Consider the following 14,717-nt stretch of genomic DNA (forward strand, 5'->3'; position numbering starts at 1 on the left):
CTTGCATCTGCCTTTCACCTCACCAAGCCCTTTGACCATCACCCACTCTCCTTCTTGCACATTTCTTTCCCCGATTATTTGTCATTTGAGCTGCTGTGCTGCACTCAAAGGCTCTCCTGTGACCAGTCCCCACAGCTTGAGCCCTATGTGCTTAGCAATTTATCCATCATGGGAGAATAGGACACTTATGAGGGCAAACTTTGCAGCATGGAGGTCTTGGATGCACATGCTTGGCCTCTCCAGTATTATTCAGGAACCTCATTCTGCTGATGCAACCTGAGAAGAATGGAATCAGCAAAATGCTGCAGTGTGGACTTGAAATCTTCTTTCAGATTCTTCTTCATGGTTTTTATCTCCACATTCATAGACTCCATAACGCTTTTCTTTTTGGCAAATTTAATTTCAAGATCTTAAGCAGGAAATATTGTTGTTTTTTTCAGTGATAAAAATACACACCCCCCTGCTTCAAATGAGGTAGGACTGAAGTTTCAGGTCCTACTTTGGTGAAGGTTTAAGAAAGTTTTGTATAAAATTTCCCTCATTAATAGACCCTGCAGGATATGGCTCTATGCTATATGTGACAGTCACAGACCCTGACCTCAGACCCTTAAATATAAAATCTTTCTTTACTGTAGTTGTGTCATCTCTCCCTAGTTCTGAATTCAGTCTCTTTGAAAAGTGTGTCTGTGAGTAAGGGAGCACAAAGATGATTGTAAAGTAACAAAATATTAAGAAGGAGGCTTATGTAAAATCTGGGAGATGCCAAAGTATTCATGATGCAAATGAGCTTGCAAACACAACCCATCTGCTCCACTTCAATACTTTCCTGACAATTCAGTGCGCTATTTATTTTGTTAAATAATTTTCTGACCTTCCTCTTGCCCTCCTTCCCCAAGGAAATAACCCTGACCTTTTTTTCTTTGCTGGGAAATCCTTAAGAGTGGCTTCTAAATTAAAACACATTGGAATTAGAGCAAACACCAAACATGCTATAAATGAAAGCAATTCCATATCAAGAAGTGCCAAAGTCTTGATAAGTATGACAAAGAGCACTTCTGCTCCTTAGAGAAAAGGGAGAATTTGTTCTTGCAGGTGATGCAAACAGTAGTAGGAAGGATTCAGTAACAGGCTGTGCTTGTTTTGGCTGGGATAGAGCTAATTTTCTTCACAATAGATGCTATGGGGCTCTCTGTTTTGGATTTGTGCTGAACACAGAGTTGGTACTCCAGGGATGTTTTTGTTATTGCTGAGCAGTGCTTGCACAGAGTCAAGGCCTTTCTGCTTCTCACACCAGTGAGTGGGCTGGAAGTGCATAAGAAGCTGGGAGGGAACACAGCTGGGATACCTGACTCCCACTGACCAAAAGCATATTCCATACCATGTGGAGTAATGCTCAGCATATAAAGTAGGGGGAAGAAGAAGGCAAGGGAGCATGCTTGGAGTGATGGCATTTGTCTCCCCAAGTCACTGTCAGATGTGATGGAAACCTGTTTTCCTGGAGGTGGCTGAACCCCTGCCTGCCCACGGGAAGCAGTGAACTCGTTCTTTGTTTTGCTTTACTTTTTCTTTACCTATTAAACTGGCTTTTATCTCAGCTCACAAGGTTTTCCTTTTCTTTTCAATTCTTTCCCCAGCCCTGCTGGTAGGGAGTGAATGCCTGTGTGGTGTTTAGCTGCTGGCCGGGGGTAAACCATAACATAGTGTTAAATAATATGTGGTTTCAGGCAATTTCCCCCAAATCTCTGATGGGATTTTTGTGCTAAATCAACCCAGCCATGGCAGAAATGATCCCTGAGTTGCACTAGGAAGTGAGGTACCTGCTCTGTGCCCCAGTTTAGGCACATCCCATGGCTGGAAGTACCAAGCACTGCGAGCAGGGGCCACATGTGCCCTCTGGGCAAGGCAAGGGACAGCCGTGGAAATGCTTAGCTTTCACAAGGGAGATGAGGGAAGACTTCACCACTCAAGCAGAAACATTTTCAGAATCAAGAGTATAAAAATAAAAGGAAAAAAAAAAAAACCCCAACGAAACTTTTAGAAGTCTCACAGCTGCTATAGTCGATCATGTGTGTGACTCAGAGGGTAGACTGCATGCTATAAATGGAAATGGGTTACTTATAATTTGACTGATAATGTCTTAGTTTTTGTAAGAAAAATGTCTTTTGAAGAAATACTATAGTGGGGTGGCAAGCTGTACCATATGTTCTTCGCTGCAGCTGACATTATAATACATCTCAGCTACACTTTAAACTGTATAGCACTGATTGCATTGTAACTCCTATGTCCTCTGCAGATAAAGTTATGGAAATATAATGACTGTGCTTCAGATACATGCCAGTGCTGTCTATACTATTTCAAATCAGCAGACAAGAGAAGGACACCTGCTTGCCTAGGCTTTCCCTGCTTGTTTACCACATTCTGTAGCACAGTGAGGGAGGCTTGCGGGTCCCCTAGGGAGAGTAAGCACCAAAAATAAAAATTCATGCTTGCTGGAGCCATGCTTTGACTATGTAGCTTCATGGCAAAGCGTGGATGCCTTGTGCCCTCACACAGGGAAAAATTAGTAACTACAGATGCCTGAGCCTTCAGAGGTCTAAGTGGGGAGTGTGTAACCAGGAGAAAATCTGGAGGTTTCCCTCCTTGACCCTGAAAGAAAATAGGTCTGGAAATGATGGTCATTGTGTCCCAAATTCATCTCAAAATGTCTTGTCTGTTGGGAAATTCCTTGGACAATCTTCTGCTGTACCTCTGAGAAATGCTGATGCTGTTTGCCAGAGCTGTGGCCTGGCCAGCACCCTGTGATTATTGGCCTATTAAATTTTGATAGCGTGAGAAGGCTGAAGCCACCCAAGATGCTGTGGTGTGGCCTCCTGGCACTGCCTGGCTGGGTCAGACCTAGCAGAGCCCTGCCTTTCTCTGCAAGATGTCTATCTGCACTTGCAGCCTGGCTGTGTGTAGACATTTGCAGGGAAAGCAATTTGTTACTGTAAAGTGTCTTTGTGAGGGGAGCTGTAGTTGAATAAGTTGAAAAGAAACTTCCTCTCTCATGAGTTTGATGCAATGTCTCTGGTCATGATTTTACCAGCAGGCCACCCTCACCACTGCCTTACTTAAGATATTTTAATGCAGGGATGGGCCAAATAGTTGTCACACCAGAAAATCTGTCTGCACCACATATCTGGTCTCAGGCTGGGCTGTTCTGCTGCTTCAAGGGCTTTGCCATGCCTTATGGCAGGGAAATGGGATAAAGTCACGGGGGAGCAGCAGGCATCACCCCATAAGGAGTCCCTAAGTCCCTGTGCCTTACCCTTTGCACACTCCTACTGCCCCCATGGATGCTGCTCTACCACCTTTCATGGTCCTGCCCATTGTGCCAGATCTTGGCAGCCCTTCTCCTGGCTGCCCCCACCCCATCTCCTGGTCTTCCTGCAATACTTTTTTTTTACAACACAGCAGCTTAGGGACTGAGCTAAACTAAGCCAGCCAGGAGTAACCAAAGTCCCAGGCAAGACAAATGCTCAGGCTGCATTTTTCTAGCAGTGAACAAGGCAGGTTTTCCTAATTCCCCACGTGCCTCCAGCCAGGTAGTAGAGTAATGTCCTCTGCACCATTGGGTATAGTGGCATTAGGCACATATTACTTCAGGAATTCAAAAATTACATTACATTACAAGGCAGAAGGCTTGATCTTTCTGCACCCTTCTCAGCAAGGTTGCCTTGAAAGGTTATCATTTAACCCACATGGTGATTACAAATCATTTTATATAAGTCCACCAGTGAAAAATCCAGGAAAAAATGCAGTGAGACATGGCAAAGGGTGACAGTTTATGCATTGCAACATTGCACCCCTCCTTCATATGCATAGATATAGATATAGATATAGATATAGATATAGATATATGTATGTATATCTGCCTGAATGCACTGTATCTACTGAATGCTTTATGGGAAAAGGAATGCTCCGGCTAAAGGTTGAAAGGAGAATTTAATATCAGATTTAAATGGTGACTCAGTGACTTGCAGAGAAATTCTCGATATGCTGGATGGGTCAGCACTAGAGTGGGAGTGAGTGTGACTCAGAGGTGTGGGGAAGGGTGGTGAGGTGCCGGGAAGGGGCCAAGACTGGGAGAGAGGGGCTTTGAGGGCAGCAGGGTGGGAGGAGCCCTTGGAAAGCTCTGTGGGCTGGAAGGATACTGTGGGAAGGAGCTGAAGGGTAGGTGAATGCCAGCAGCCATGGCAGTGGGTGATGAGAAGATACCTTCTGTCCTCAGTTGGTAGAAGCTCTCATGAGATCCTAAAATTCAGGAGAATGACTTTAGGAGCCAAGCAAAAATGAAGCTTGTGTGGGAAGAGTGCTAGCCTGCCAAAGGAGACTCAAAAAAAAATTCCCCAACAAAAGGTATTGTGGCTTGGTTGCATCAACATAATGTATGGGTGGAAATGCCACATGGTGGGAGAAGCAGGACAGGAACAAGAGCACCAGAGCCATGGCATGCCTGCAGCCTCACAGTGGGGCACCTCTTGAGCCCCAGTGGAATGACATCCCTGCAGCTCACTGCAAACCAGTGGTTTGCAGCATTGGTGATTTGGGGTGGGGAAGGTGATGCCCTTCCAGGATTGGACTTCTGTGGACCCAGTGTCCTGAGCACTGTCTGGGTGCTGTCATAAAATGTTGTATCAGGAATAAGAAAAAAGGAAGGCAGGAGAGAGTCCAGATCTTGAAATGCCCTTATATATCCTGTGCAGTCAGTTCCTGGTCTCAAAATAAAAATTTCAGTTGACCTAGAGATGGGAGTCTGTCAGCAGGCAAGAATGAGAGGCTGATTGGTCCCAAATACTGCTGATAGATGATGCTTTACCCATCCCAGCCACTCAAGGCTTCCCCAGGAGGCAGATGGGAGACAGCCAGGAGATAATCCACACAGTAACAACCCCGAGGGGATATCTACACTGCTATCAACCAGGGGGAGATATGGACTCAGGGGAATCAACAAAGGAAAATGCCCCCATAGAATGGAAAGAGATCTGGAAGGAAACCAAGCAGCCACCCTCTAATGCTCACATGGTCCTTGCAGGGTATGGAAAGGAGCGAGTGGGTGGAAATTGCACCGAGGCGGAGCCTTCTGCTGCCAGGAACAGAGGAAACACGAGTGCCAAGAGGAGCCAGACCACCCAGCAGTGGCCAGGAGTGAGCCATGAGGCTGCTTTTTGAGGACAGAGCCTCAGTCTGCAATGTAGATTGGTGAATATTTAGCAATTGCTCTGCCTCCCAGCAAGAAGACAGGACATGGGATCCGAAGGAATGAGCAGCTGCTGGCTGCTAAAGAGAAGACAAGTCAGGGATCTGTTTATTTGAGATGTCAGTCCTTTCTGTTTCCTGTGAGGCTATTAGCTCTGATCCACTCCTGACTTACCGTAGACACAAGTTTATTGCCATTTGCAAGTAATTAATGCCCATTGCTCACTGTTTGAAGCAATTACACATTTACTTTAATATACCTCAGATGAAGTATGGTAGGAAAGAATAGTCCTTACATCAGTATTCACCAAATTTCATCAGCATACTTGTATTCCTATCCTAATTTCTTTGTCAGGCATAGAAATAGACTAGGAAAAAAAATCCCACAGGACTACCAGGCCAGATACTAATGTTTTTCCAGACTGCCATTATTACTCAAATACAATTTTTCTCTTTCAGCTTGGTGCCAGCACTGGTGTTGATGGAGCAGCCTATGGAAAGGACTGGTTCAAGTCAGCAGAGAGGTTTTGCAAACATGCTGGCAGAGGTTTTTTCCCTCCTCCTCATGCACAGAACCACAGCTAAGTCTCTAATTGACTCTTTTAGTTGTGAGCATCATTTTATAGCTACCCAGGAAACCTGGGTAGAAGCCCCCCATTGTTACCCTGGCCTGTGAGCTGATCCCTTACAAGTCCTGCTGTCCTGTGCCATCAGAGCAACAGGCAGAGACATGTTTGTTCCCTTCTCTCCCATCACTAAGATATCATTTACTATTAAGACACAGAGGACCAGAGATCTCAAAGGCAGCAAGGGAAGATTTACAGCACAGTGGCTGTCAGTTGCTTTGGTCTAATTAAATGGTTCCTGCCTCCTTGACTCGGTTCCAGCGCAGCGGAGCTTGACTTGTTAAGCGTTAGGGAAGTGTCCTGGCTGCTCACTGTTACTAGTGCCTCGGCTCCAAAGTGTGACTGTTTGGCTGAAATTAGCTATAAAATCCTGTTGCTGCCTTCCCACCCCTCTTTGCAGGCAGCTGGATGTCCCTGCAGGTGGGTGCCTGCCCCTGGGGCAGCAGCAGCAGAGCACACGGAATACAGGGCACCCCACACGGGCAGCTGGACAAGGGCCCACGGAACCACTGCTGCCCTTGGACCCTCTTTGGAGGTGTAGGCACTTTTCATCTTCTCTGCTTGCTTTTCAGAGGGGCACTGGGAAGCTGGCAGTAGAAGAGCACTCTGGAGGTGAGGACCAACCTCAGTGGGGTCCCATGAGGTCCTCTCCATATGACCCCAAGACTCTCAGGCAGGTGCTCTTCCCTTCCTTGCTCAGAGTCACCCTGCTTCTCCTGGGGCACTTCCCAGCCTGCCCTGCCATTCTCCAGATTTCTAAATATCTGGAAACTGAGCCGACGGAGTCCTTCACCTAATACCCTCAGCCCATTCTTTTCATGCCAATGAAGTAAAGAACAGGTCATGGTTCAAGTAAGTGTGTCTATTCGCCCCAGTCACTTGAATTATTTTTGATTACAGATTATTATTTGTGTCTCATTGACAAATTGGCTGGTGTTAATCGTCAGAGCACATGCCACCCAATTGGCTCTCCACATCATACGTTACTCCCTCCCTTCCCTGATTGGATGAATCAAATTTTATTAAACAGTAGCCTTCTTTCTCCCTTGCTTGCAGATGATGCATGAGCATTTGTAGCTACTTGGCAATTCTGTTGTGAGACAATAAAAGAGCTTTTCAAAATGCCAGGAGAGGAAATACAGTGTGAATACTCTTGCAAATATTTACTTGTGCTCTTATTTGCAATATTTTATTGTGTAATGGATTTAATGATGCTATTTATCAAATAATGATGATTGCCGTCTTTAATGAATTCAAATTTAGCTAAGCAATTTCCAGAAATATCTGACAAAATTAAGAGAAAATTCCAGTGCACTAAATGCAAGAGATAGGGGGGAACCAACAGAAATAATTACAGCTGTGTGATGCTTAGGTATTGCACAAATGCATGTTTCACAAGCACCTGAGAGGGAAAACAAGCAGAGAGTTACCTCAGATGCAATCCCAAGTTAGCAAGTGCTATATCCCTACCTCTTCAATTTGCCAGCACCCAGTCAGGACACAGTGGACTGGCCTTGTCACTGCAAGCAGGGCTGAGCAAAGGCAACCACATCCCAAAGTCTGTTGCTTCAAGACAAGCTCTGATAGAAGCTGTGGTTTAGAAACCTGGGATGTTTTCAGGCTTTGGGGTGGTTTCACCAGCAGGGCCGCCTCATTCCAGCACCCTTCCTACCTCTGCCTTCCCAATGCCACCCCGTTCTGCCTCATGGGAAAAGAGGAAAGGGGTTTCAGCAGTAGCAGGGATGACTGAGTCCCTCAGGCTTAATGCATTGGCCAGTCAATGGTCATGGAGCTGTGGGTGGCATTTATTCTGTCCAGACCAAGGAATTAGATGTGGAGACACTCTTTCCTTCTTTGCTGCTGTGCATTATATCTCTGAAGCTTCCAGCACCCACGCAGATAATTTCTTGCTATCTGCCATATCTTTATTGGAAAACAAGAACTACAGAAAATGCTGAATTTCAGAATGATTAAAGAAAACACAGACGAATATAGTAAGACCTTCCTGAGGTGGGCATCAGCTGTGCTTTTCATGCTTTTCTTTGAAGGATCTTCAAGTACATGTTCCTAAAATACTGAAGACAAGGTCAGTCTCCAAGTCCAGTCCCTTTCTCTGGAAGCTGAGGGCTGGGCATCTTCCTGTGGCAAAGTCTTGAAAGGCATTATCGATACATCTATGAGTCATTAAGCTGAAAGTGGTGAGGTGCAAAAGTCCCTCAAAATCTATGGGATCTAGGCTGGGCATATGAAAAAGAAGGAACTTCTAGAGAGTGCCAGAGTATGGGACCATCTCCAAAACACCCAAGTTTCACTGAAATCAAGCACACTCTTTTCTCATCTGATTAAAATGAAGGCACTGCCTTTTTTCACATTGCTATTTTGACTTGTTTGAATATGCAACGGCAGCTTCTATTTCCAAGAAACGCAGTAAATATGGATTCTTGGAGAGCCAAGATCCTCTTTACTAGTTTTGAAGCACCCAAATCTTCAAAGCAAGAAATATTTCCTCCAGCTGTCCATGCACGAAGTTGATTTATAACTAGTTTTCTGTTCAAACCACTGTAATTTTGTGAAATGATAGCAGTATTGATTCCAGCAAGAGTTTCACTTTGCTGAAACTACCAGGCCAGAGGGACTAAATGGAGCTTTGGAGTGAATAATATAGCTTTCCACTTTATCAATTTCATCTGTTTTGCTCTCCACCTTCACTTAACAACCTACATCTCTTCTTTCCTTCCTTCTTTTCCCTTTAAGGCACTGGTCTTTTGCTCTGGTTCACAGCTATAAATGATTGAATGTATTTTCTTACCTGGGAACTCTGAGCAGCATCAAAATACAATCTCAGCAATGAATAGACTGCTTGACATCTCCAAGTGGTTCACGTTGCGGTGTGGGAAGCTGAATTCTGGCTCTGAAAAACACTGAATTCTGGAGGTGAAAGAAGAAAATTGTTTTTCAATATTTTTCAGTGGAAGAAAATATTTCTTGTTCAGTTTTTATTAAAATAAAAAGCAATAAAATATTTAGGAGAAAAATGAAATTCCTCAGTCTGGGCTAGATTCTGCTGTCAGATATATTGAGATGAATGAACATAAACTTTACTGAAGACAATGAAAATATCTTGGTGTAAAACTGGTCTGAAGACCAGTTCCACAGAAAGACAAATCCTCACCTACGTAGGAGAGAAAAAGGGGAGTTGGGTGATATTTCTGGATCTGCAACCTCAACAGTGATCTAATTTAGAAAACAAGGAAGAATTGCAGATGAATTCCATATACATTCCATCCACACTCCCTGTGTGCAGGTGTGGCTGTGCTTCCATTTCTAATGTCAGAGTGAAAAAACCCAGAAAATACAAATGCTTCGGCGGCACTATTAATTCAGCCATAGGCACAGCGTATATGTCAGCATAAATCTTTAGTAGCCTTGCCAGCTCCTGAAAATGCTGCTTCTGCATTTGCTTTCTCTGTACTCACTGACTTAAAGAAACAAATTTCAGAAAACCAGAGGGCTTTAAAGGTGTTAGGAACAAACACCACTTAGAAAAACTAAGAAAGAGATAAATATTCAATTTTTATTGGCATGTATATAACATAGATGTATTTTTACAAATGGATCATCCAAAGATCTGTAAATTTGAGGATTTTTGAGGCAATTATTCAGGAAAAAAAAAAAAAAACAACAAAAAAACCCAGAAAATAATGTAAACAGATTCTAGGATGATCAAATTACCCTTTGGATTCTATCACAGGAAACATGGTTTAAAGCAAAGCTGAGGCATGCTGCATTTCTCCTGAACATTTTACACAGTGGGCTCCAGCACAGGGATGTCACCAGTCAGCACAAGGGGTCAGGTTTGGAGGTGGAGGTGGGTTGTTGCCTCCATGCTGGAGCTAAACAGCCACACAGCATAAAAACTTTCTGTCTGCAGCCCATCCCCATGGCCCCAGGGAGAGGAAATGGCTCAGCAGCTCCTGATGTGGAGAGAAAAGTGCAGAAGGGAGAATGCTCCTGCTCGAGAACCAAGCCAAGCATGAAATTAATATTTCCTTTATCATAAAAAAAAAAAAAAGAAGAAGAAGAAAAGAAAGCCTGTAACACAGAAATAATTGTAAACTTGAAAACCTGGGGACTGGCTTTGAATCTCCTCATGGGAAGGGGAATGCTTTGGCTGGTTCGCTTCTCAACACGGAGCTGAAGAGATTTAGGATGTGCCACACAGGCTGTGATACCCAGCCTGCTGCCCGGGTGAAACACCTGTAGTTCTTGTATTCTCAGTCCCCTTGGGAAAACTTCACCCATGAGGCACAGGTAGGGCCTGTGCAAGACCTCAGCCCCCCAGGAATAGATCAGGATGGGAGCCTTGCTGGATTTCCATCTGCCAAAAAACATTGCAGAAAGCTGGTGGGGCTTCAGAGGAGTTTTCTCCTGGAGAAAATGGAAAACAGTCTTGTGCAGGGTTGTGCATTAATGGTTATTTTTGTTTCCATTATTAATTATTCCAATATTCATTAAATGCATTGCATTTTTTCATCTCTGCATTTCCTTTAAGGAACTGCTCCAAAGGGTCTCATATTCGGAACCATTGGCACCAGGACTGACCAAAAGTGGGGTGTGAAACTAAAGCCTGGACAACCCAAGAGGTATGGGACTTAATCAAAACTGCATCTTAATTTTCGCAGAAGAAAATTGCTGAGGATGTTTTTTAATTTATGTTTTTTCTCACCCTCTTTTCTTTTTTTTTGACAACCACATCTCAGCACTGCCTTACCCTTCCCTCCTGTCCAGGGTTTCCTGAGGAGCAGCTCTGGATGCCCTGAGCCCAGCACAGCGTGGCTGGTGCATTTCTCCTGGCTGGCTTGGCACAGAACTCTGAAGCTTCCCTGGCACTCCCCAGGGCAGGGAAACTCTCAGTGTTGCTGTCCCCACCAAGTGCTTGAAGAAAAGCAAATGAGTAGTGGGGACTGGCAAATACCCTGGCTGGCAAGCAGAAGCACAGCCTCCCCCAGTGAGGAAGAGCCACATCCACCTGGAATGGGCACATTGTGGAGGGTGCTGGGGTGGGTGGTGGGCAGGTAAATACCCAGTATGTCATGCACTTACAGCCTTTACTTGTGGGAATTCAGCACATCACTCCGGATATCCAGAGCTACCGAGCCAACCCTTGGGGGGCTCGGAAGCCCTGGAATGTTGTCAAAAGTGCCTGGTGGCTTGACTTTGATCCTTCTAAAGAAATGACACCTGAGTGTGAGGAGATGAGAGAATTTCAAGTTTGAATGGTGAGGGGATGATATTCACTAGGTGAAATGTAGATTATAATGCACTGAACAGGGGGGTTTTGTATGTTGTACAGGGGGGTTTGGAATCCTGTACATGGGGGTCAGGAGTCCCAAGATGGAGGGATTAGGGCATGCCCTGTCCTTCTTCTTTCTTCTCCTTGGCATCCATGTTCAGGATGATGTTGGCATGTGTGGATTGGTTCATAGGGAAAGTGTGCTTGCCAACAAGGATGAAAAGTATTGGAAATTAAAGGTAAATATCTAATACGTAGTTTTCACTATAAAAGAGACAACCGCCCCGTGGGCGGGAGAGAGTGCCCTTGGCTGTCTTGTTGATCAGACCTCGGCTGGGCAGACAGAAAAACTCTGTAGATAAGGAACAATAAACACAAGTGAAGACTGAAAAAGCAAGAGTCCAGACTCCTTCTTCAAAGCGCGGCCTGCCCAGAACCACCTTTTCCCGTGCTGGGGCAGAGACAAGTAACAGACGACCCCGACATTTACTCCCTGAAAGGTGTGAGATGAAGGAGGAGAGATGGCTGTCATGCACTGAAAACAAATGATCCAATCTTGCCCATTCTGGGCACAACACAAAACTACCTAAAAGGAGGCTGTGATGTCAGTCTCTTCTCTCAGGTAACAAGGGATAGGACAAGAGGAAATGGCCTCAAGTTGCACCACAGGAGGTTTACACTGGATGTGAGGAAAAATTTCTTCACCAAAAGGGCTGTCAAGGCTTGGAACAGGCTGCCCAGGGGAGTGGCTGAGTCACCATCCCTGGAGGTATTTAAAAGCCGTGTAGATGTAGCCTTAGGAACATGGATTAGTGATGGACTTGGCAATGTCTGGTTAAGAGTTCGACTCAGTGGTCTTAATCGCCTCTTCCATCCTAAAGAATTCTATGAAAAAGAGCAAAATTATGGAAAAGGTAGCAAACTTTGCAGCACAAAGTAAAAGGCTAAATAAATTCCTACGGCTTTTCTGGTGTCAAAAAGGCTTTCTTAGGGAAATCTTCTTGGAATTAGGCTTTACCTGCTCCATTCTCCTGCTTTGGCTGGCTAGAGCTGTCACTGTTTCACAAGGTCTGACACTCAGCAATGTTACTGCTCAGTGCATTGTCTTTTTCCTGACGTATATCCAAGTTTTTGGTCACTTCAACATACTGAAGCACAGCTCTGCTTTGAAAAGCCACAATCTCCTCCTAAGTCATCAAGCTGCTCCTCCTCTCAGCTAGAAACCCAGCATGCCTTTTAAAAAAGCAAAATAATTTCATTTCCCCCCCTGCGACTGCTATTTCAGAGACAGCCAGGCCAGTGCAGCGGGAGATGGACTCTGGTGGCTCTGCAGTACCTACTTTTCCAAAGGAAAAGGGTCTGACAGGAGGAAACAGCTTGGGTAAGGAGCCACTTGGCATGCTTGGGATCCCACCACACTTTGGTCCTTTTCCCTGGCAGGCTGCTGCCCTCCTCCTGCCCTTGGTGCACCCACAGGCCTTCAAATGTCACGAAAGCTCTTTGGTTCTGGAGAAAATAATAATTATAAAGAAAAAAAAAAGAAAAAGCAGAGGGGGAAAAAAAAAATCCTCCTTGATTGCTGAGGCGCTGATGGCAGGACCACTCCTTCCCTGCTGAACCACTTAATCAGGCTGGCCCGGCAGCAGCAGGTGCCCACCGGGGCCACCTCGGGAAATCTCCTCATCACCGGCAAATGGCCCTCATGATGGCTCAGCAGGGGCCCTGCGAGGCTCTTAGCGAGCTCAGAGGAGCTTCTCCGGCAGTGCTGGAGCTTCCCATCCTTCTCCAAAGCTGGAAGCAGGGAGCCAGCTCCGCGCCTTCCCTGGGCGGCTCCCTCGGGCTCTGGCTGCTGGATGCTCAGCCCGGAGTCCTCCAAAGCTGGCAGGGACAGCACAGCTTTGAGACAGGGGACTTGTAGCTCCTTGGGGGAAAAAATGGGATTTCTGAGGAAAGGCGGCATCAGCGGGCCGCCTGTGACACAGACTGGCTTGACTGACCATTTTTCTGGCACTGCACCTTTTTGCTTACAGCCACACGTCTGTAAGCCAGACAGGCACTCTCTGCTCACCCTCTGGGAAGTTGTGCCTTCATGTGGGGTGCCCATATGGGGCCTTATTCCAGATCTGATCCAATCTGTCTGTACTACGGAAGAAAGCACAGTTTTGGCGTGACCTTAGGGCTTTTCCCTTGGCTTCTGTGCCTTCCATGAATACCAATGTCTTCCCGAGGCCCACAGCTCCCTGCCCTGGGCTCTAGCAGTGTTATGTGGCTGCCCTACCAACTTCACTGGAGGTGACATGATTACAGCCCCTGTCTCCCCTGGATAAATGTCTTCAGTTGCTCAGCAACCTCCACACCAGGATTAAATTAACTTTGATTACAATTACAGACAGCACAAATCAGCCTGCACCGTCAGAAGAAAGCAGAGCATGGGTTGTTTTGTTTTGTTTTTTTTTTTTTTTTCTGGAGGATTTTCTCCTCAAATGCTGCTGTTGGGGGGGAGGGTGGAATTGCATCTCACCTCTTTCCCTCCCTTGCTTTGTGTTGGTGCTTTGTGTTAAATGCGTAGTGGGATTGAGCACAAAAGAATTCATTTACATGCCTGAAAATATTTGCCTGCTTGGGAAAGTAAAGCAGAGAGGAGGCCCAGGTGCTGAAGGCAGCTTTGCTCTCATGTCAAGGCCCCAAAATTTCCTCTGGTGAAACTGATAGGCTTAAATACAGCTACTCATCACCTCCATAAGGCCTTTGCTGTCACCTCCTCCAGGTGCTGAGGTTAATAATAGCAACGTGCAGTTATTATAGATGGCTTCACGGCTCCCTGGAGCAAACTTCCTGTCTGGGAGGTGCAGCTCCATAAAACCCCCCGGTGATGAGGACTGCAGGCACCCAGCCCCGCAGGGATCAGGCCTGTGGCACACAAAGTGGGAAGATTAATCACCTCTATCTGCTGCTCGTGGTCTTCTGTGTCTGCACCTGGAGGGGACTTGCCAGGTTGGTTGTTATCTTGGTGCCCAGCACCTTGCTGTGTGGGCTGCAGCGGGGGGACCTGGGCTGCCAGGAAAGCCTTTGCCTGGGGTCTAGGAAACTGAATGTTGCTTGAAGCACTGCCCATGTACCCCTGGCCTTGGGAAGGTCAGACTGGTCTGCTCCCTGTTCTTACACCTCTTCTCTTCACCACCTCCTTTTAGCCAAAACCTTTCCACGGTTTCCTCGCTTTCCCAGCCTGTGGCTCCAGAGAGCTGAGTGGAGCTGGCCACCACCAGCCTGCAGAATCCTGCTGGCATTGCTCTGAAGGAACTACTGGCCTGTGTTTCTTTGGGGAGGAACCTCCTTCAGGTAGATGGAGAGGAAAATGGTGCAGAGTGGTGAATTGGTGTGGAAACTGGGACTGGCAGCACCCGTGAGAGTCACAGATAGCTTGGGTGTAGAAAAATTAGTGTTTGCTTTTAGACACCTTAATAGAAAGGCATTGCTTCTCTTCTCCCTGGGCAAAGAGGAAGAGGAGAAGGAGAAGGCAGTGCAAGCAAGGCAGCAGCTTTTGCTCCTCTCTGTGGTTC

General features: G+C 46.0%; 1 long non-coding RNA gene across 1 annotated transcript; it reads right to left on the reverse strand.

Moving 5' to 3' along the window:
• Positions 1 to 7,677: 7,677 nt before the first annotated feature.
• On the reverse strand, positions 7,678 to 14,478 carry LOC135287834 (uncharacterized). The gene is made up of 3 exons (XR_010351320.1): positions 14,099 to 14,478; positions 8,674 to 8,792; positions 7,678 to 8,015 (listed from the first exon to the last, which is right to left on the reverse strand). It is a non-coding gene; the product is annotated as an uncharacterized LOC135287834 (long non-coding RNA).
• Positions 14,479 to 14,717: the final 239 nt, after the last annotated feature.

The sequence above is a fragment of the Passer domesticus genome, chromosome 1, assembly GCF_036417665.1.
Source record: "Passer domesticus isolate bPasDom1 chromosome 1, bPasDom1.hap1, whole genome shotgun sequence".
Lineage (NCBI taxonomy): Eukaryota > Metazoa > Chordata > Aves > Passeriformes > Passeridae > Passer > Passer domesticus.